The sequence below is a fragment of the Chlamydotis macqueenii genome, chromosome 2, assembly GCF_036417535.1.
Source record: "Chlamydotis macqueenii isolate bChlMac1 chromosome 2, bChlMac1.mat, whole genome shotgun sequence".
Classification (NCBI taxonomy): Eukaryota; Metazoa; Chordata; class Aves; order Otidiformes; family Otididae; genus Chlamydotis; species Chlamydotis macqueenii.
In genome coordinates, this window is record NC_141557.1 from 73,221,477 (window position 1) to 73,244,803 (window position 23,327).

The window sequence follows — 23,327 nt, forward strand, 5'->3', positions numbered from 1 at the left end:
GCGCCTGGCATTGGTAAAAGGGGAAAGGAACATTTGGCAGCTGAATGCAGTCCTAGAGAAAGGCATCCCTTCCCAGCCCATGCCACAGACCTCCTGCAGATGTTTTGCAGCTATCACTTGTTCCCAGCTGGCATTCTGGGTGTGCCCATCTGCAGTCTCATTTGAAGCATTAAACCCTAAAAATTTAAACTGAAATTACTGGAATATGCTTTTCAAATATGTGATTGTGACCTTTCCAGAAAGCTACAGCTTTCTGTGCGTCAGCTGCCTTTCTGTAAAATGAGGGTAATACAGCATTTTCAGGGGGATTGCATAAGTAAGTTTAATACTTTTGAAGGGCTTGGGTGCTGTAGCGATGTGCGGTGAGGATGAGGCCATAAGGAAATTATGACTTTTGTCCCCACAGTGGAATATGAACAACGTGCCATAAGGAAAGCCAAAGGCCACATGCTGAGTGTCAGGAAGAAAACAAAATATCAAATGACCACTGATCAAGTGGGCACTTTTCATTCTTAGTGTTGAATGGGGCAGGAATGCCAGGGGGAAAGTAGCATGTGGTATCTTATTGAAGACTGTATAATAATTCAGTCTCCTTTTGCATAAGAACTAAGGTGGGTGATTTGCCTCATCCTTTTGTGAGGAATTTAAAGTATTCCTATGCTACACACAACATCTACCTTAAACTAAGAAACTGAAAGAACCCAAACAGCAAAACCAAAAAAAAAATCAGCTCAGTAAATTTGATGGCTGTGATTCACCAGCTGGTGGATCGCTCAGCCCAGTAGACAGACAAACTGACAGCAGTGGCAGGCTGACCTTCTCCAGGCTGATCAGTGCTAGGGATCTGGGACTCCTTTTTCAGAAGCTGGATAAATGTTGATGTATAGCAGTGCAATTATGAGGTTTGGGTGTCCTGGCTTCATCCTAGATTTGGGGATAAAATTGAGTCTCTTAACAGCACTCCTGTGAACTGTACATCCTTCAAAGGAGAGCCTGGAGTGCTTTGTTCTTTATTCCGTCAATTTGCCTCCAAAAACTCCTACATCCTTATTTTCCAGGACATAATCTAGGATGGTGTGAAATGCCAGGCATTGTCACAACATGTGAGAAATGCTGTGGTTCTCCAAATGAAATACTGTGCAATGGACAGAGGCCAAGGTATAGGTTCCCACATGGACACAGCTGACATGGCCTCCATATATGACAAGAGGGTATATAGAGGGGCTTCTGCCTGATCACAGCTCCCCTTTGTTCTGCCTCTTACAGAAGAACCTGAAATAATGATGTAATCTCCAGTAAAATATCTCTCATTTCTTCTTGCCTTCCCTCTGAGGCACATGATGCAACACCTGAGGCTGTTGACACATTGAACTGATCTCACAGCTGACTGAGGAGGAGGCAGGCGAGCAAAGGTGAGCCTGAACCAAGTAACCGGCATAATGTGCTTGACGCCTTTGTGTAACCTCTTATGGTCAAATATTATTACATCAGCAGAAAAGGCCAAAAGAGATTATATTCCTCTGGGACTCCTTTAATTTTAGATTCCGAAGTGAGTTAGTCAGATGAGAGATGCTTGAAATGAATAGAATCTTCTTTCCATGCGTGTTTGGAAGTTCCTTGCTTCCATCACAAAAACCACTAATAGACCAGTGGCAAAGTGAGAGCTGAAATTCTCATTTCAGTCTATTCCTGCCCTCATTCATCCCCCAGACACTTTCCTGCCTGGTGGCCTGGCTCAGCTGCAGCCAAGGACACGAGGTCACTCCTGGACAATCTTTACCTATGCTGCTGATGCTTGCACTGCCAAGCACCCTGACCAATTACAGATGGAAAAATCCAGATTTAAATTTTTTCTTTAACTGAACACATTGCATCCAGTGGTCGAGGCACTGTAACTACAACAATTTGTCACTGTCTGTAGTGTTGCTGCTTTGTAAAATAAACAATGGTCTTAGCCTTTCAAAATGTGGTGGCCTTAATCAGTTTTTCCCTGATTATAACTCTCATCCTCAGTAGGTATTCAGCTAACAGTCCCTTGTTCATTGTGAGGCTTGAAATAATAATATTTGGAATATAATGCAATTAATTTCAAGGTGTCTTGTTAAATCTATCGGAACTCCTATTTTAGCTCAACCAATGTTTTTAATTATACTTTTGAGGGAACATGTGTTTCTTTGACATTGTACTCTGAGACTTATTGATTAGCAATAATAAAATCTGGCCTGGCTTGCCTATCTGGAATTTAAAGCAAAAAGCTGCTGGTGCAGCATCAACAGCTAATTGACTGAATAACTCTCTCCTGTCGGAGATCATAAAGATAAAAGAAAAGAGATCAGGGCTTAATTGTTTTCTAATGGAGCTAGCTGATACACAAACTACTGTTTCATTAACGGAGCATCCGAGTGCCGTTTTTGGGGGTGAGGTAGGAGTTGAGCTGAGCGTGCCCACATGAGAAGTGGCCCAAGCGGAGCGGCTCTGCAGTGCATTACCAAGCACCTCGCAGAACGCCTTCAGGAACAGATTATTGCTCTTCTGAGAAGAAAACCCCAACGCTGTTAGCATGAGAGGGCAAAGCCAACACCTGCTCATTGTGCTGCCGTGGGAGCTTGAAGAACAATGATGGGCAGGCTGCAGGACAGCATATCTGTGACTGCTCTGTGTTGGTACTATTGGTGAACAAGAAGTGAACCCTAAAGCGCTAAACTATATCCAAAAACAAAACCTCATAAATAAAAAAGTGCCCACAAAAGAAGTAGGGAAGAAATGGGAAAGGTATCAAAATGCTTCTAGGATGTTGTGACTCAAATGTTAACAGAAACTAAGAATTTCCAGGCTGGGTACCTTAATAAATGGCCCAATCTCTGAAGCAAGCCCTTGGAGTCCCAGTAGTGTGCATGTGAACTGCAAGGGCTCTGCTGTTACGAAAACTCTCACCTGAAATGGGTGGTGCTCACACACGCTCCAGCATCCGCTCCCCAAGGGTGACTGTGTGGAAGGATGTGCGAGAGCTGCCTTCCTATCTCAGTCCCATCCTGGTCTCTAATAAGTGCTGACTGTCTTAAGGCCTAAAGCATAATATTTAATCACTTTTCTTAAATTTGAATCATTATTTGTAACTTTATTCTCAGTAGATGCATGTTATCCAGTCTCTCTGAATTCTGCGGTGCTCCCCAGCGCCCTGCGGCACAGAGCTCCTTGCTCTTTGTGAAGTGCTTACCCTCTCCAGGATTTCTATACCTTGAATCGTTCATAATTTATTACACTTTTTCGTCTCCCATTTCTAGCTCCTTCTTAGAGCAAGAAACTCAAATGGTTTAATCACTTTACGCTGATCCTTTTGTCTTCCCCTCTTATTCTGTTCTGAAAAACCTTTGGTTATTCAACAGCCATTCTTTTTAGGATACACAGCAGTGAGGATGCTGTTCCAAGAGGCCAGCCCATTCGTTCATCTTACAACATTATGACATTTTTTGGCATTTGTCTTCATCTCATTCCTTATAAATCCTTCTTGTTGCCTTTTGGCTGAAGTTGAAGATTGAGCATAAATCTTCACTGAGCTGTCTAGGTTTGAAAAATGTGTCTATTTTCCTTGCTTTATCTATAAGCAAAGGACTGAAAAAAATCCTGGGGAGGGGAAAAACCCACAATTTACTTCTCCCCTGCCCCCATGGCATACTTTACTGCTCCCTGCAAAGTTTTAGGGACTTACAAATGTGCCATCTTGATCTAAATGTGGTGTACACTTGGAGTAACTAGGACCAACAAAATCTGTTTCAACATAAAAGGCCAAGATAATCTCAGGAATGCCAAGCTTGTTTTCTCTTCTCATAGCATTTCTTTAGACTTTTACTTCTATAATTTGGTAATATTGCAGTAAATAAGGAATTCCCAGAGTCTGAGTCAAACCATGGATAAACATATGACATAAGATGCAAAACTCTGGAAACATGAACATCACAGCATTACTAACCTTTAATCTACTAAGATTTAGTGGATAATTATAGTTCCAGGCTCCTGCATATTGACTGATGCATTTGGATAGTGGAACTTACGATTATAACTTTGTGCCGATATAAATACAGCTTATCAACCATCCCTGGATGCTGTTTTATAGTGTCAGCAAGTTTAACATTTATTAACCACAGGATGAAGCAGGAACGTGAAAGCAATACTGCTTCTTGGTAGCTTCTCAGTTTACCCTGCAGCACTCACAGGCTAAAATCCACCAGAGAAAAGCGAAAAGCTCATGCAGTATTCAGGATCCAGCGCAGGTGAGAAATTACACGCATGACAGGCTGGGTAGCCTGGCTGAGTTTTGCACAGCAGGGCTCGGTTCACAAGAGCTATGTCTGATGTGGGATTTAATAAGGCAAAGAAAAGGAAGGGGTGATGGAGTCCTCACCTAAAACAGATTAGGATGCCGAGCTCATACTGGACTGCAGACTGGCACAAAGCAGAGCATTGACCAGAGCCAGCAGAAACTCTTGTTTCGTTGCTGGTTGCCAGGTAGCATAAGCCTTGTGAAAGGTTTATTATCCAAATAACAAAAGAGGAGGGTAAGTTTTCACTGACACAGAAAGATTACATTGCTGAGGTTCATCTCCACACAACAATTTTCTTCCTGTTTTTGATTTTTTTTCTGTCTTCTCCCACATTCAAATAGAGAATATCAGAAGCAGGAGAGGAAAAACAAAGCTCAGCCTGTAAAAAGAGCAGAAACTTGACTTCAGAGTGGTTGTAAGAGATTTCAACACTTTTCTAGCATAGGGAGTTTGTAAGTGTGAGCTGCTGCCTTGCCCCAGGACTACATTTATGAGATTGCTGAAGGCACCAGAGCTGTGGAGCAGCCTCTTAGCTGTGAAGAAATATGCACCCCAGGGTAATCGCTGTAATAAGGCAACGGGCTTGCATGTGGTCTCCCACCCCAAAGTCCTGGTCTCCTAGGGTAAGGGATGTGGTCAACATTAGCGTGTGTCTGACCGCAGCAGGACACGCGTTTGTGCTGCTGGTGCCACCAGTGCTCACAAGGACGTAAGCAGGTTCCCTAGTTAGGGGTACAGTTCAAAAGAGGTTCCCTTGCCTCTTACCAGGTCCTTGCCTGACCTGTTGGCCCATCTCTGTCCATTAAGGATCGCAGTTATGGCTGCAGTGGTTTAATTGAGCTGCCTGCTCTCAAAATGCAGCCTCCAGCTTCCAGCCATCTTCACTTTAACATAGCTGAAAGTAAATGTCAGAGTGGGTAGGGATGGGCAGGGTGTTTAAACCTTAGAAAGGGCTGGAAAAGTCCAATTCTCTTTCAGCCTTGTCCCCCAGAACACCAATATCCCAAATTCCTGGCTTTTGACATGAACCACTTGCTTTATTCTGACCGCTTCTGCTGGAGTTACTGACTGCAGCCGGACCCCTGTACTTCAGAAATGCCCACTTCAGAGCAAGGCAGTGCTTAGGTGAGATGGGGTCTGGCTGTTGTCAGAAGAAGCAGAGCAGAGCAAGGCACACATAAATGCTGGGATAGCACCAAGTGCTGAGATGGAGAAGTCTGCCCCAGAAATGCAAACAAGGAGGTTATAGCAGGAGAAACAATCAGCAAATTGAATAATTACAATGCAAATCAATAATTTTAAAAATTACATCACTTTTACGCTCCTATCCCCGTTCTCTGGTACACAAGATTTTCCTGTAAAGAATTTTACAACTGTTATCAAGTTTGCTAACAAGGGAGAGCTTAACTTACAAAATAATTGTCTTGCTCCAGAGTCTTCATCATCCATTGTGCAGCATCCCAGCCTGGCCATAGACTCCCATATCAGCTTCCAGCTTTGGACAGGCTTTTACATTGCCTGGTGGCTACTCCTACCCCTCTAGGGCAAGTCACTGAATGGCCAAAAGGGCTCCAGGTTGAAATTCATGCTCCTGAATGGATTATACTTATCCTTATGTAGTCAAAGGTCTTTTGTTTTCAAAGCCCTCAAACCAGCAAACCCATTTTGACCAAAAGGCTTTGAGGGCAAGACTGCATCTTGGTGTTGTCTGATGGCACTCAGCACCATGTGAACACGCTTTGCTGAGGGCTTTCATTCAGTATTGTGAGTAATTCCCGGGAAGAAAAAGGGTTTTTAAAGGATGAGAGAAAGAACTTGGAATTGCTATCCTTCTTCTAAGCCTGCTATGCAATCTGCTTTTCACATTGTGTTTTCTTCCTCTCCTTTAGGACAAACACTGCTTTTCTTTATCAAAAGGAAGGATGTAGTTGCTCACAGACCTGGGGGAGAGGAAGGCTGCGTCTGCTGTCTTTGTTGTATTCATTTGTGGGTTTCGTAGCCTGGTTTCTTAAGATAAGCAAAGCTTGTACAGTCATGTCGTCTGTCTGTCTTCCTACACAGTTATTCTTTAATTTATTGGCAAATTTCATTCTAACTTGATACAGGCACTTGAGATACCAACTATACTAAATTTCCATGAGTTTTAAGGAAATAGATGGTAGATAAGCAGGAAAGATTGTGTTAACATCCCTACTGGGGGACAAGCTAATGAACTGATCAGAGAATCCACGTGGAAAAAAAAAATAGATATCTGTAATCCTGCTATCTATGGAGCTACTGTAGAAAATAGAGGGAGGTGGATTCACACTTGATATAAGGAAGACATTTTTTACAATGAGAGTGGTGGAACACTGGAACAGGTTGCCCAGAGAGGTGGTGGATGCCCCATCTCTAGAAATGTTCAAGGCCAGGTTGGATGAGGCTCTGAGCAACCTGATCTGGTTGGAGATGTCCCTGCTTCTTGCAGGGGGGTTGGACTAGATGATCTTTGAAGGTCCCTTCCAACCCTAACCATTCTATGATTCTATGATTGTATGAATTGGGGGAATGACTGCCATCTAACTTAGCAAAGAGGTCTTGAGTAGGATTGACCGGCTTTCTGACTTAATTTTCATATTTGCACGCGAGCTGGTCTGAGCGCTGGTGAGGGCGGTGCCAGTGCAGTATCTCTGCTGTTCCCAGACTCCTTGTGTTGCAAATGTTCATCAGGAGCAACGGCATGAAGGGCAAAGGTACTAGTTGCAGAAAAGGACAGTAGGTCAAAATCACTTTTGTCATCTCCTATAAATCTCACAGTTATACCTCCAGGACTAAAACTGCCCAGTGTGCAATTTCTGTGTACAACAGCACAAACCTTAAATAGCTGGCACTGCATTACCCTCTGCTTGAAAACCCACTGGCTGTATTTTTAACTACACTTAGGTTGCATGCTGTCAAGAGGAGTTAGAAACTCCATCTCTTTGAATTCAGTTGTATTGATGATCCTTTAAATATCAGCACGGTACTTGCTCTGTGGTGTAGCGGCTTCTGGATTTTTGTGACTTTCCAGTGACTATAGGGAAGGAAGGTCCTGTGCATTCATCTATCATGGACTTATCATCAGATGTTACAGAATTGTTTCTGTAGAAGAGCAAGCCATTGCGTGCTCTAATTTGTGGCAGTTTGGCTCAGATAGCTGGAATTTAAAAAAAAAATTTTTTTTTTTTTAAAAAGTGTTCTTATTCTACCAGATGTCTTTAAATAACAGTTATGATGAAGCCTCTTGCCAGCTGAGAGCAAGTCCCCCACTGAGACATGAGAAAGGCAGGGAAATATCTGCCACTGTGAGTGCAAATGGGGGATCCCAAGTGTGTGTGACCTGGGAGGTGGAAGGGAATGGCAACCTCAGAGGCTGAGGTGAAATATCATACTGTTGCACTTAAAAAAAGAACAGGCACACCTGCCTTGGAGTACGTGCCCTGTGGTCTAAGAGACTTTTTTTTGGCAGAATAACATACCTGCCCTACACTGTTGCTCTGTGAATAATAAGGCTGGTGTGCCTTAAATCTAAAATGCAAGGCTGCTCAATGGCTTAACGGATTGGGCCCTTTGCTACATGATACAGATTTCCATTCCCACTCGAATTCCCTGATCTTACCCGCTTAGGGATGTCAGTTCATTACCCCACAGGTCACTTCAAATGCGCTACTTGGCACAAATGAAGGGAGCGGGACTTGACCCAATGGAAAACACCATAGAGGCGAGGATGTCAGAGGAGGAAGCAAACTGTGTTGTTCCTAAATGATCACTATAGTCAATATAAAAAGGAACGCTTATATCCTGAAAAATAATTGCTGTCCAGTGTTTTTTTGCCCAGCCGTGACCAAGCACTTTCTTTCTAGGCGCAGCAGTGTAGGAGGAAGGGATTGCTTGTCAGGCCTCCAGCAGGGAACTGGAAGCCTTGCAGAATAAATAGCATCAATAAACGAATCAAATTTGATTGTTTCATAGTAACACTTCAGGATCCTAGTTCATTTTTGGCTGTCTTTCCAGCAGCACATAACTAGTCATCAAACCAGTCAGCCTTCGAGAGCTGGACTGTTTGGATGGAATAATTGGGCTTTATTGGCTGTCTCTTAGGGACTCATTACTGGGCGTACAAAAATGGACAGTACAGTCTGTATCCTCAGTATATTCTACTGGATGTTCACATGTCTACAGCCACTGCACCAATTACAGAGTCTCCATGAGTGATCTGTGAGTGCTAAAGGGACCTGGGAGAAGGCTTTGCACAACAACAACTCTTGGCTTTGACAATTTTTGACTTTCAGAGAGAAAATGGACTTAAGGAAGATGGATGGGTGAGGAGAGACTTGTCTAGTGTGCATTGTACCCCTAGTACAGACAGGATCCCTGGATCCTCATGCCAGACTTGGCACCATCATGGTGTCACAAGTCATGACCTGCTGTACCTCCCCTATCACTCCCTCTGTGAAATGACCCTAGGGGATATACAATGCAGCATGCCATAAAGATTAGTCTTTGAATGTAGATTTATGATCTTGGAATGAAACTTGCAGTCCGTGTCACATGTAACAGTAAGTAGAGCAGTGCAATTAGGTTTCTTTGGTAGCTGCTTGTGTGGCCTAATAGAGAAAGTTCCCATTACCATGTGTTTTGCCATGGTTATCCATGGTTTATCCACGGTTTTAACCTTGCTGTTGCAATTTCACACCTTTAACTGCTATCTGTGTCAGAAAATGGATGTCACCTAACTATTCCCCAGTTCACTGCCACGCACTAATTAGGCTCAGAAGACAGCTCTGGTGAAACCAAAGCCCAGTCATAGGTGGGGATGGTAAAAAGTGAGTTGAGCCAGAAGTCAGGCAGTCCGCCACAATGAGGTCTGCATCATGGGACAAAACAGCTAAAGTTTGTTTAAAAAGGACTGGCGTTCAGTTACGGAGGATTTAGATTCCTATGTATTGTGCAAGATATTGGTGCCAACTGCTAACCTGAAAGAGCAGACAACAGTATCAGGGACACAGATACGCATGTAGTTTTTCTGCTCTACCTTAGATAATTTAATGTGCCATTCAGAAAAATTATTTCATAAAAATATCTGTGTTGTGCAATAGAGAATTAGGGCCAGCCCACCAGTAGATCTACCATTTTATCTTCATATTGCCTTGATTGCAAATCCAAAGTGTTACGTGGGGCTTTTTCCCCTCTTGTCTCAAGAGCTTTTCTCCATCTCCAACCCACTGAGCAAAAGGAAGATGACAGCAATATACAAAGCCTAATCTACTGAGCTCAAATGGGTTCAGTCCATTAACTTGTGCTGAACCAATAAGCTGTGCTTATTGTTTAAGTTAACTTCTTAAGTTTCAAGTGAACAATACAAGCTCCCTCATACAATTGCATGAAATATCACCTGGCCTGTAGGGACACTCCTGCTGTGTCTACTCACATTGTTTTCATCTCATCTGTTCCAGGGGTATCTTCACCAAATTGCAGTTGGCTGATGATACCAGCTACTTAAAAGTCCATTTCTGCTCTTGCTGACAGCTTAGCGTAAGTTGTCTTCAAGAATCAAAAGGGATGTGCTGGTTTTCTTTGTGTGTCACAAAGGCACCTGATAAATCGGGAAGTTTAACACAGCCATATAATTACAACACACAGCTGCATACAGCTACACAGTACTTTAAAATCTTGATAACGCATTCAAACTAAAACTCAAAAATACATTTGTGCCCCTTTCTTTAATTATTCAACAGAACGCCAACAGTTTGAGTGAGCTGTGAAAGCGCAAGCTTGGAACCGGCAGGAAGCCTTGTTGGCTTTCTCTTAGTTTCAGCAAACAAATAGAATTTGGAGTGCAATTCGCTCCCATGGAGAGGATCAGCACAAAACATATGCATCTTGAAGACCTATTTTGAGGACTAAACCAAGTCTTAATCGGTATATTTTGTGGTACATCATTACCAGGCATGAATTTCACTTCAAGTGAGTTCAACTCCAGATTAAGTATTTTGTTTGTTGGAGTTATTTGTTTTAAAGTCTTTACTTTTGCATTCAAGGAGAACAAGCTACATTCTCTTCCTTGGCACACCAGCGCAATTGTCCTGCAATTCCCACTGAATTACGCTGTTCAAATCCTTTAAAAATCCCAAGGTTTCCATGGTGTCACTAAAAGACATCATTTGAAGGGAATGCCATTGCTCTTGCACAAATGAGGGCAGAAATTACTCAGAGAATTTTCATTTTTACCATCTTTTACAAGAAGTAAAACAAACAAACAAAAAAAATAAAGGCCTCGCTTGAATGCAGTTGCCCCAGACTGTGTCTGCAGCAGTAGCAGTTAGAGAAATTATCTTTTTAGTTTGCATGCTGAGCGCATCAAAAAGAAAGAGGCAAGGGCTGCTGGATTACACCATGACGCTGCTATTTCTGCTGCAGTGCAGAATGACACTTTCAGATATGAGCCCCAAAAACATGAAGTGGTCTGCGTCTGGAGAATGCTGGACTTATATTCAGGTAGCACAAAACCCAAGTGCCATGCTACCTCCCCCTCAGGACAGCTGAGCACAGCTCTATTTCCAGGTTATGAACAAGCTGGTCCTCTACGAGTTGGCACTGAACCTCACAGGGAACGTGCCGCTCCATCCCATGTAGCTAAATTGAAGATTACAGTTAGCAGGCCTCCGTACCCAGCACAGCTCCTTGGAAAGCCCATAAATTAACGTATTTTCTTTTCTGGGGATGCCTGGAAGGCAATGGCTGTCGTGACTAGTTTAATTAGTACTTATGCACACTAATTCTACTAAATTTAGCACCTGCGTCTGCTAATCTACAGCCCAGCTGGAGGGCATCGGATATCAAAGGAAAGGGAAAGTAATTGCTCTGGCCTTAGGGACTGAACATTAAAATTATGATGGAGAATTTAGTCAATAGACACATTTTTTCCCCTCTAAGGAAAAAAAAAAACCTGAAGTTGGTTACAATTGCCTGGAAAACAACCAACGTGTTGAATATCTGCATGCCATGTACACCCAGTAGAATACACGGTATTATTGAATCATTTTCGGATCAAATCCCAAGTAGGATTTTAAAGACTGATCCTACTAATTACTACCTCTGGAAGTAAGAGCAAGGGGGTTTTTTTTGTATGTAGACTCTGCTGGAGAGTCAAGGTCTTTCAGCACATTGTTTCTTCCCACGCTGTATATAGCAACTGAAAATTCACTACCAGAATGTCCCTGTGAGCAGGAGGGTAGATATATCCTCTTCTGCTACTATCAGGAAGGATGTACGGTTAAACAGTTGAATGTTATTTTTCAAACTCTCTCCAGAGACTCTTAAAAACTTGTTCTCTCCAGGCCCAAATAGACGCCCAATAGCCTCAGAGGGATTTCAGGCAGATCTCCTCTCCCTGGGGTATCAGCCGAGTCTTAGTAGCACAGATCAAGCTGAAGATCCCCAGGGTGTGCTCTGGTTTCTCTCACCCCTCCCTAAAAAGATGTGTTAATAAAAGAAAGAAAATCATTTTTTCACCTCAGCCATCTGATGGACCGAATCCACTAGAAGTGTGTTCATCTGGAGGAACTCAGAATTTCCTTCCCTCTGAAGAACCAGCAGTTTCCCAGAAAAATGCATATAGAACAGGAGAACCCAAATACCCAGACTTTACAGAGTAGATGTCTAAATCCACCTCCTCCCAGAGATTATGTGTAATTTACAATATCCAACCAAAATCCAATCAGAGGCTCTTCAAAGCTATTGTAAAACTTGAGAACGTCACAACACCAATTCCCCCCTTAGAGGGGAAAAATGTGTCTATTGACTAAATTCTCCATCAATGCAAGATATGCTACAGATGTACAGGTTGGATTTCAACTGGTGACTCAGCTTTGCCTGTTGCAAGCCGGCTATCAATTTGCAGAAGGTCACTGAGGTCCGTTCCAAAATATTTTTTGTTCAGCCAAATCAAATGCTGACTGTTTTGCAAAAAGTTAAAGCTGACACAAATGTTTTCCACAATAGTAGCAGCCAACCCTAAAAATGGGGAAAATATAGATGCCTAGTATCAGTCACAGCTCAGGAGTCTGCACTTCACACAATGAAAAGAAAAATAAAAGTCTGATTTAAAGCTCACAGGAGTTTTAGGTAAATTCAGTTAAAGAAAGCAGCCTCTAAACTTCATCAGACTTGGACTCAGTTCCTCTATTTGTGTTTTTAAAGGAGGTAATTATTAGCTTTGTATTGTTCCTACTTTGTCGACATCTAATAAAGTGAGGAAAAAAAACTTTGTCCTGAACTTTAAAACTTACTACCTGTAATCTGCTTTCTTTTTTAATATAGGCTCATGCTCATTAAGCACTGCACTGATTTGCTCCGAGGTCTTGGAGCGACGGGTAGGATGCTTCATTCCCAGCAGAGGAAACAACATACTTTGCATCTACGTTCACAAACTGGATAAAGGTTTGTCCTCAAATCTGCAAATACTGGAAGGATACGTTTAAGTATCTAAGAAGAAAACTTTAAAATAACTGACTCCAGGAGCACTTTCCCATAGCAACATACTTTTAAAAATAATTGAGAGAGGTTAGCAGAGAATTGCTGCATAATTATACAAATCCATCTTCATCTCTTACTACTGGGTTCTTAATCACAGAAGTGTGCGTGCAAAGGAGAAGCTGAACAAGGCACCAGTTAGTCACCTGCTCCAGGTAAGCTTATGAAAATAAGCAGGAGGCAGCGAGTTGCCCAGTCAGAATGGCTGTTTGACACTGAATAAGGAGACTAGGAATAAGTCAACACCTCTGTGAAACTATCCTAACAATCTCCCTCCTGCTTAAAGCCCAGGAGTAGTATTAAAGCTAATAACCATACAGAGCCTTTTGTCAAAATCCAAATGACCAGGAACACTTGATCTCTATAGAAAAGAAGTGGAGAAAAGAAATGTCCTGTCTAAGATAGCTGGCAGGACAGCTAAACCGCAAAACACAGGAGGCTTTCACCCAGGTAGGTTTTGGCTCACCGCCTATCTCATTCCAAACAACCACAAAACTGGTAGAAGCCTTTGATGTTCTCTCATGGAATGGTCACAAGTGTGAACAATTTACAACAGCTGCACTCACCAGGACAGACTTCTTTATTTTTGAAATGTTAGTTGCTTTAAACTCATTGCCCAGTTGATATCTTCCTGAGAAAGATGGCTGAACCTCTGGAGCATCTGAAAAAAATGTTCGTTTGGAGAGAAACACAGATTTGACAGCAAAAACCAGCTTTCTCCTTGCTGATTGAGGCCATGGGTATTGCCTGTTCTGCTGGCTGACCACCCATGCCAGCTGAGTGGGTAGGGGGAAGCAGGGAAAAGCCACAGCAAAAGCTGCTCATTGATGATACTCTGTTCTTTTATGTCTTAATCACAAACAGAAGCCTTGTATGGATGAAAGTCTAATTTCCCTTTCCCCCATCATCCTGTACCAGGTTTGTTTCTTCACAATATTGTTTACAATTTACTGTTTGGGTTTTTTAAGCCTGGTTTTTGGTTTTTTTTTTTAAAGACAAGCCTCCCCAAGCAAGGTGTTTATTCCTAGCTGACTCCTCCCTTCTAGCATTTCCTCTCGATCCAGGTGTAACTTATCATTCTCCAGCTGCTGTTGGCAGCTTTTCCCTCCTAGCAAAATGTTTCTAACTAGATGTCTCCAGCTGAGTTTTCTGACTGTCTTCTATATTTTGAGGTTCTTCAGACACAGCATCCTCGCTGGGCAGCAGAGGGGAAAAAAGCTGGGGCAGGTCTGCAAGTGGGTCACTCGGTGCAGTGTGCTCGCTACGGCTGGCGCCTCCCACCTTTCCTCGGAAATGCTGGGTGCGCAGTGAGCAAACATCCTGGCGAGCTGCGTTTGCCAGCCGGACCCTACAGGTCCAGAGCAAAACTCGCTGGAATTTCACCCTTTGCTTCAGGTGCAGCAGGTCCTGGTGCATTAGTGCTGTATAATACAGAGCCCTTTGGATGAACGAAGGGATCTACCTCTCTCCCTTTTCCTCAAATTTCAAAAGTCCACAGACTCCTTGATTTTAGGCTGCATAAATTCCAGCCAAATAAACACTATGAAAGAAGTGCTTGGTATTTCCAGGGTAGAGGCTAACAGCTCAAGACAACATTGCTAGCATGCTGGAAAGGGAGTTTTGACCTTTATGGGATAAGGCATAAATCGGTGGTTACGCCTGGAAAGACAAAGTCTGCCAGGCTGACCGTACCGCAGAGCTGTATTTGCACAAGCTGGCCTGGGTTCCAGGTGACTACAAACTATTTAACTCTAGCAGTGCAAGCCTCTTATCTCTCAAAGCTTCAAACGCTGACAGAAAAGACAACAAAAATATTAAAAACTGTGTTATGATTTTTTTCCCCAACCTCTGTCTTTCCCTTTTGTTCTTAAGGCTGTTATTTTGTTTCATAACAATTTTCTTGAGCAAAATCAACATGCTGTTTCTCCAACTTGAACTAATCAATGCTCTAATTTCCCTCTTAAACCATATACACACAGCCATGCTTGTGTAGTGTGCAGAAAATAGAGAATGTGCTTTTCTTGCCATTTTTGAAAGGATTTATTCAGGAGAACCGGGAGCTGAGCTGTGAGCCACTGGTGCAGGTGCCTGGAGCACTGCTGATGGGAGGTGGGAGAGTGCCCAGGGCTGTGCTTGCGCAGGTCAAATTTAGCAAGGTCTGTGCAGGGTATCCCAGTAATTTACGTCTGTGATGAATAGAATAGAATAGAATAGAATAGAATAGAATAGAATAGAATAGAATAGAATAGAATAGAATAGAATAGAATAGAATAGAATAGACCAAACCTACAATGATCATCTAGTCCAACTGCAAGCAGCAGTGGAGTGCCAGGTAACATGTAAATAGATGGCTGTATACATGTCAACATGACATCGCTACATGGCACAGTTTAATTAAGACTTTGCCGCTTCTCAGCCTCTCCACAGGTAACATCCAGTTTGGGCATGTGTTGAGCACAGAAGAGGCTCAAGTCTTGCTGCTGTACCTTGGAGCTCGCTCCCAGCCCATGTAAGCACTGACTCATGGCAAAACCATTTGGACGCTAGGTGAGTCCAAGCTTGACATACAATAAAGGATCAGGCATGGAAAGAAGCACTCCTTGTCAAGCATATCTCTTAACTAAGTGTAAAGAAAAAAAAATTCAAAGGGAAATATTTCATGTGCAAATAACATTCTTGATTATATGTTCTGTCTTCATTAAATATTCCATTTAGGTCCTACAAGATTGGAACTTGGTGATTCATACACTTGAGGCAATTAAGCGTTGAGTTGCTGTCCTCACATTTGTTTGGTTACTTTCGGTAGCATATACACGTGCTTGCACAGTTAATCTGTGTGCAAGGCATAATTTATCTGTCTGAGGACTGCACTCTGAATCACTGAGTTCCCTCAGGGTGCCCTGATTCCTTTCCTCTGATAACTCTTAAGGAATATCCTAAGTGCTCTTTGGTTTTTGCTTTCCCTTTAGAAACTGAGTTATCCAGTAAACGTGACAGTAAGCATCAGCATGTAGCAGGCTGTGATTCCCATTATAGGTGAAAACGCTCCTGTCTTGCTCCTGAACTAAGTATTACTATACCAGTCTCAGTATTTCTGTTAAGAATCTGTCAGCAGCCTTAGAGGAGGACGCAGAAAATATATACATGTATTTGCACTAAGTGATTTTTCAACATCAGCTGTTCGGCTACCATCTTATGACCAAGGGAATGTAAAATGAACGCTGTTAGAGACTTTGGTCTTTTGAAGCAGGAATCCAGCTCAAAGCCTGCTTAATTTAATTTAATTGTTCATTTAATTTAATTTATTTAATTCTAGTATTTGAAGATGATCTGTTTAAAATAAAAAAGCCACTAGACTGACTTAATTCCTGCTTGATTTCACTACATTCCATTCAGGCATTCAAACAATCTGTGTCTAAAAATTATGCACACTGTAGAACTTGTGTAAGCACTCATTAGTTTTTTGCATTGTTTTAATGTATACACACAGACAAAAAGCCCTACATTAAAACACCACGAAGAATGCAAAATTAAGCATTTGAAAGTCAGAAATCACACAAGGTAAAATAGCTTGTGTAAATTTAATTTCGCCTCTTTGTGCGTTCACATAATGTCTATGTGTTAAATATACATATATATAAAGTGTATAATATTTGTGTGTGCACAGCGAGAAAAGCCTTTCATTATATGACTACCTACTGCTTTTTCCACAGAGCGCTTTCTTTATTCAGCAAACAGGATATACCTGCTTCACATGTGGGTCACCTCACTACGAAGAAAGCTGCTCCCTATACGACACCTCCTTGTTAATTGTAGGGGTAGGTGAATCACACATGAGGTGGGAGACTGCAAGAAGAGTTAAGGGGTGTCACTGCTTCTCCAGAGAATTAAATCCACAATTTATAAAGTCAACCGGCTGGCAACTGGCTGGCTGCTGACAGGTATAGAGGTATCTGCTCAGATACATCCCCTCAAGGAAAAATATCAGGACAAGGTTCTGCAATTTAAGTTGCTGCTCTGAGTGAACTTCACTGATTTACCCTACTGTAAAAGTAGGAGGTGCATGAGGAAACTGGTCTGCAAGTAGATTGGAAGGGGAACTAATTTCTAGCTAGGAAATGGTCCCAAGCAGCTGGTGGGGGTAAATTCTTCCTGTGGCATAGCTGTGTCCAGAAGATAAACATCTGTTCACAACCTGGACCAAGCTCGGATAGAACAAGCTTGGATTTCTCTTTCTTATTGTACAGTCACTAACAGTCTACAATCAGCCATTGTCTTCATTAACCAAATTAATAACCTCATTAAAAAAAAAAATGGTAGTGTGACAAAGTTTATTTTCCTTAAAACCAGGTTAACTGGCTTTAATTATCTTACCTAGTTTTAATTCTTTATTAACTCAGTGCTGCATCAGCTGCTCCATCATTTTGCGCAGGACTGATGTCAGGCTTCTGTCTCTTCCTCAAAGCACCATATGATGTTATTCCAGTTGCATTTGTCTCACTTTATGAGTGCATGCCTTGAGACTCTGGAATCTGATTTAGAGAAGCACTGCACATTCACAGTTGCCAACAGGAACTATGCTTTGAAAATACAAAATGCTGCTCCATGTTCAAGAATGCTAAACTGCTGGGAGCTGCAAGTACCCAAAACTTCATGGTTTGCACCTTAACCTGTCTGCCTCTGAGTTTCCCAATATGAAACAAAGGTAATAAAACTTCCCCTTATGGAGACACTGTGAAAATAAGTGCATTAATATTTTTGAAACACTTGGATACTTCATAGGGGAGAACTACAAAAAAATCCCACGAGGACATTAATCATTAGTTCTTGAGAGCAGGGTTTGAAGATAGTGCATTAAATAAGTCATGGGGCTCCATACTGAACAAGGAGAAAACAAAATATTGAATTGTTCCTCATTAAGACCCAGATTCTCAAAGGTATTTTAAGTGCCTAAATCGTGCTGAGAGCCAGGGCTTCTTCGGTAGTCATCTTTCTTTTTTTTTTTTTTTCTCTTTTTCTTTTTTTTTTAAGACAGGAGATCTGCAAGAAAAATTGTACATAATCATTTAATTATAGGTTGCATCATGATGCACTGTTAATTAAAGGTTGCATCAGAATGCATGTGCTCAAGATTTGGGGCACAAACTAACATTGCCCAAGCAATCTTAGTTACAGCATTTACTAACATCAGATTGCTTGACTTTGCATCTATGATCTTTTCCAGTAATCAGTGTACAAATAATTTTCTCTGGTTTTAGGATAATAAACAAAGCCACCTACATTCCCTGTGATGTTCACATCCCTAGCAGATGGGGGATGGAACCCTTCCCTGGCTTTATCCCGCCCTGTATGGGGTACAGACCTCTGCCAGCAGAGTAAATGACACAAGTAGTAGACTGTCATCTTCTATATGAATCAGCATCAGGGAGGGACGGAACATTTTGCCAGTGAGTTTCAGTAATGAGGGGAGCTCAGGAGCTCGCTTGGATGCCTCTATAGTATCAGAACGGTGAAAGTCAGATGTCTTTGGTTCAATCAGGATCGGAGGAGAGCACATTGAAATAAGTACAGGCTCTTCCGCCTGCTCCCTGAGTGGCTTAGCTTCTTTCATAACTTTCAACTCATTCCCCTTTCTTCCTGTTTATCTCGCTTCACACCCAGCTCTCACAGTGCTCACCTGGCCCTCCTGAGCTGAAAAATCCCCTCTAGCATCTGGATAAAGCCCTGCACATCCTGATCTGACCCCGCAGCTGATCCTGCTTCGAGAGGAGGTGGGACTGGAGACCTGCTGATCCCTTCCAACTTGAATTATTGTGTGACCCTATAAAGACATTCTGCTTTTCTCCATTATATAAGTAGTCTGCATTCCAACAGGTGGTTTTATTAATCAGTCTTTGTACCAAGTAGCTTTGGTTTATTCCACTGTCATAATTTCACCTCTACAGCACAGAGTTCCCTCAGACAAAAAAGGCAACCAAACATATACTCCACAAAACAATAAAATATAGATAGGGTTGTTGTTATGTGGAATGAGGTTGTTGCAAATGCCATGTAAACCAGGAATTTATGTGAGGAGCTCTTCAAAGCGCTGTGGTTGGCCTTCCAAGAATCTGGAAATGTTAACACTAAGGCTAAGGCAGCTTGGTTTTTTTTTTTTTTCTCCTCTCTGTAAACACGACATTTCTCTGGGTCCTGGCTTCAAATCCTCTGAGCCGTGGCAAGGTGCCAACAGACAGGTGCTCCTTCTGCAACGGGAGGTTTGCTCTGCAAAGACACAAAGGCCACTGGTTTCCACCGCTGTTGTGCTGCCTCAGCTCTGAAGCCCCTCCCTCTGTGTTACAGCGGAGATCAAATGGCTCCTGTCAGAGGAGACCAAAGCTGCCATCTCTGCTCCTCCTCCCCAAACTGTTGAGGACCCAGGTTATAATGGTATGCAACCTTCTTAATATAATCCAGTGAATGTGGAAAAAATAAGCCAAAAGATATTGATTCATTCTCTTCTTGAATGTAACTTATCTTTTAAATGGTATCTTTTTGTCTTCTGGCAAAGAGGCACCCCAAGGATCCTATGTCTTCTGTCTGAGGTCAAGGAGGCACTGTTGGAGAAACCATGCTTGACCACGAAATACAGCGTCTCATGAAGCCTTGCACAGGACAGAGAGGCTTGGCTCTGTAATCTTAACTTCAGCATTTACTCACGTGTAGGCTCCACCACACAGCTGGAATATTCCTTTCAAATCTTTCTCATTTCCTCATTCAAACCAAAACCATTTTTCACAAGAATATGTAAAGGCATTTCTGTTATTTGAAAGATATTTTTCCATGAAGTTTTGCTTCAGTAGTACTTATTTCATAAAAAATTTATTTCCTCCCTCCTAGAAATGTATTTTTTGTCCTCAACCTTCTCGTAGTCAGAAACAGTCTCTCGAGGATTGCTGTTTCAAGGGCAGGAGAACTTCTGCTATATAAAAATACGTAACTCTCAGGAATACGCTACCTTTGAAAATTTTCAGTTCCATACAAAATTTCAGGACGTAGGAGCAGCTGAGAAGAGGCATTTGGGATGAAAATGCTTAGTCAGCTTAAGTAAGGGTTGCTGCCTCTCATTATGGGCTTTTCATTGTACTGTATGATTTTACTGTTTCTACAGATCTGCTCATCACAGTAGACCTACTTCCTTCTCTAAGGGTTCTTTTTCCTCCTATCTCTTTCAAGTTTTCAGTTCTTTGCTTTCTTCAGTCAAATTTCTCTTTCCTCAAAAGTTCAACTTGAGACCTCTGTTCCCAAAGTCCTCTTCCCCTTCCACTTCTCCCTGCCAGCCCCAGGCTATACTGAGGCCTTTTCCCCTTTGTGGGAAAAGACAGTAAGTGGTGGCTGGGAGCGACTAGAAGACCAACGATGCCATCGCAGAAGAAATCTAGGAAGAGTTGGAAGCAACCGATCAGGCTAAATCGTGAGCTCACAAAAAGGAAGCACGTAGAAAGTAAGTCAAGTTTCCACGGGATGAGTAGAGAAGTACAGTCTAGCAAGAGCAGACAGGGACAAACACACACAAAAAAAGCCAATACAACAAATGAAACTTAACTACAAGAGCATTGCAAGTAACAAGAAATCGTTCGGTATGTACATCAGTGGTAAGAGGAAGTCAAAAGCAAGTGGATTACTCATCAGAGAGAGAAAGCTATTGACTGATGCTGAGAAGGCTCACAGTGCCTCAGGCTTTTTTTGCACCAGTCCTGGCTCAGAGCGGTCACTTGTGATCGGGTGATTGACGTAATACACATTAATGACAAGGAAACAAGCTTGCAGCTCTGACTGGGACAGAACCAGTTACAAGAGTATGTAGGTAGCTTAGAGGTGTTCAAACCAACAGGCTGGCCAGACCTCATGTAAGGGTACTGGGAAAAGTGGCTCAAACAGCGTTGGAAGCACTAGTGTTTGTCTCCGAGAGCTCAGGGAGGATGGCCAAGGATCTTGCTGATCGAAAAAGGTAAAAACAGTAACTATATTTAAAAAGGGCACTTAAAAAAGCCCAGAACATAGACCAGCCAGCCTTTTTTTTTTTTTTTCCCCCAGAAAACACCAAGTACAAATAGACACATCAGTTGTAAACAGACAGAAGGGAACAATGAGACAAGCAACTACTAACATGGACTCGTCAGCAAGAAACTGGGATGAGCTGGCCAAATTTCCTTTGGCAACAGAGGAACAGACCTTGTTATGGAAGAAAGGAGTGAGGGCCACAATCATCTGTGCCTTGGTTAGGCTCTGCACGCCCAGTCATAAATAAAGGGGTTCAGTTTCTGTGAAAAAGTTGGGCAGTGGTTCCAAAACGGTGGAAACAGCAGTTGAGCGGTTTACTGACAAATGGGTGGATTACAGGTGCAGTTGCAAAGGGGTCTGTTCTGGGATCTTTCATCAGCAGCCTTCAGAGATGGCACCAATCAGGGAGCAACTGCAAGTACAAGGGAGGATGAAGTCAGAATTCAAAAGAATCGCTTTGAAAGCCTGGAGCGTGACTGAAAAGCAGCAAGAGGAGTTGTTTTTGCAGGCAGGGTTAACCCCCTGCACGCACAGAGGCTGGGGCACAGGCAGCAGCTGAGGGGAAACCAGCGGAGAGCGGAGGGGACAGCAGGAGGGGCGGCCAAATTGCAGCTAGTTGTCATAAAGAAAACGTGGCGCGGGAACGTGGCATCAGCCATCTGATGTAAAAGGGCACTGCAACACATGGAGAGAAAGAGGAGGCTTCCCTGGGCAGGGAGCACTGGGTTCACGTTTCAGCAAGGAAAATTCAGATCAGAGGGAGGATGAGGTGTCGGCTGGGGAGGTCGCAGGGCCACGGTGCACTGGGGATCCCTCAGAGTGGGAGAAAGGGAAGCCATAAAAAGGGATCCCAAGCCACCAGTAGATGGGAAACCTTTTTGGTGTCCTGTGTAAGAGAAGGAGCTGAAGGGAGGAAGGTCTAAGGAGTTACGGTGCACAGGAACTCGCCTGGGATCAAGCAAATGAAAATCCACCACCAACTTGCTCTTCCATTTACGCTCAGTAACGACACCAGTCCTTTTGTGATGCACACAAGTCTTTTCTGCCCACTAGGCATGTTCATGTGCACAAGCGTATATTGATCTGCTGTCTCTCCTTCCCTTCTTCCAAAGGAAAAAATAACCGCACAGTCCGGTAATGCACGGTCTATGCTCCACGACGAAAATAGTCTGCGGCACTTACATGCTGAAGTAAATTTAGCTTATAATAAAAATAACCTTTGCAAATTTGAAATGTTTGTTTTACAATTAATGTCACCTGTTAATAGGATTTTTTTTTTTTTTTGAGTGTGTGCTAATTTGACAGGCTGACTGAAGCAACCCAGGCACGTCCTCTGGCACCGCTCTAAGTCTCCCAAACGCCCCCTTCGATTTTGGGCTCTTCCCTCGAGGTCAGCCCCCGCTCCAGCCACTGTCCCCACGCAGGGTGTGCTCCCGGCGCGGTGTCGCTGCGGCCGCGCTGCATTATTAACGGGATAAATAATTGATACGGAAACAAGACCGCGATGTAGGAGCCAGAGCCCTTCCTTCCCCGCGCCGTTACCTTATCCCGGCCCGGCGGAGACCAGCGCGGCCGCGGGGCGGCGCGGAGCCCGCGGCTTCCCCGCCCCCCGGCGCCGTCCCGCCCCCGGCGGCGGCGGGGTCCCTGCAGGGGAGGGGAAGGCGGGGGGCCGGGCCGGCGGCGCGGCGGGAGCAGGTGCGGCCGCCCGGCGCGGCGGGGGCGGAGCGGGGGGCGGTGGCGGCAGGTGGGGGCTGCCGGGAGAGGCGGAGAGCCGGGAGCCGGCCGGCGGCTCGGTGAGCGGGCTGCCGCGGGAGGCGCACGGCGGCGGCGGTCGTTCCCGCAGCCCGGGCCGCGGAGGGGCCGGCGGGGCCCCTTGCTGCAAAGCCAGATGTGTGGGACGGGGGGCTGCGAGGGGCCGGCGGGGAGGTGCCGGGGGCTGCCGCCGCCGCTGCTGCCGCGGCCGGGGGGGGACCCTTAGCTGTGCGGGAAGCGGGGAAGCCGCGTCGGGAGCGGTTATTTTCTTCTCCTCCTTCCTTTGCCTTCCCTCTCCTCCTCCCTCCTCCTCCTCCTCCTCCTCACCAAAACCGGGAGAGGAGGCGTGTTCGTGGAGCCTTGCTGCACCGGTTTTGCTTGGTTTGTTGTTGCAGGGTTTGGTTCGCCGGGTGTTTGGTTTGGTTTTTTCCCTTTCTCTTTTTTTTTTTTTTCCCTCTTTTCTCTGCCCATCCTTCCTCCCTCTCTTTCGGCCCATTGCATGCTTGGATCCGGGTGGACCCTTTCTTTTATTTTCGGCGGTGCCTTTCGGAAGGGAGGCGGGGGGGGGGAAGGGAGAGCTGGGATGAGTGCCGCTTGACGCACAGGCGAGGGGAGGGGGGGCACCGCCGGCAGCTGCAGCGGTTCGTGGCCGCAGGG

General features: G+C 43.9%; 1 long non-coding RNA gene across 4 annotated transcripts; it reads left to right on the plus strand.

Moving 5' to 3' along the window:
- Positions 1-393: 393 nt before the first annotated feature.
- Positions 394-20,156, plus strand: LOC147601701 (uncharacterized). 4 transcript variants are annotated; one of them, XR_015257634.1, is made up of 6 exons: positions 394-1,412; positions 15,292-15,422; positions 16,589-16,693; positions 17,341-17,580; positions 18,537-19,304; positions 19,426-20,156. It is a non-coding gene; the product is annotated as an uncharacterized LOC147601701 (long non-coding RNA). The 4 variants fall into 4 exon arrangements; XR_015257635.1 differs by having other exon boundaries at positions 15,292-15,384; XR_015257636.1 differs by lacking the exon at positions 17,341-17,580.
- Positions 20,157-23,327: the final 3,171 nt, after the last annotated feature.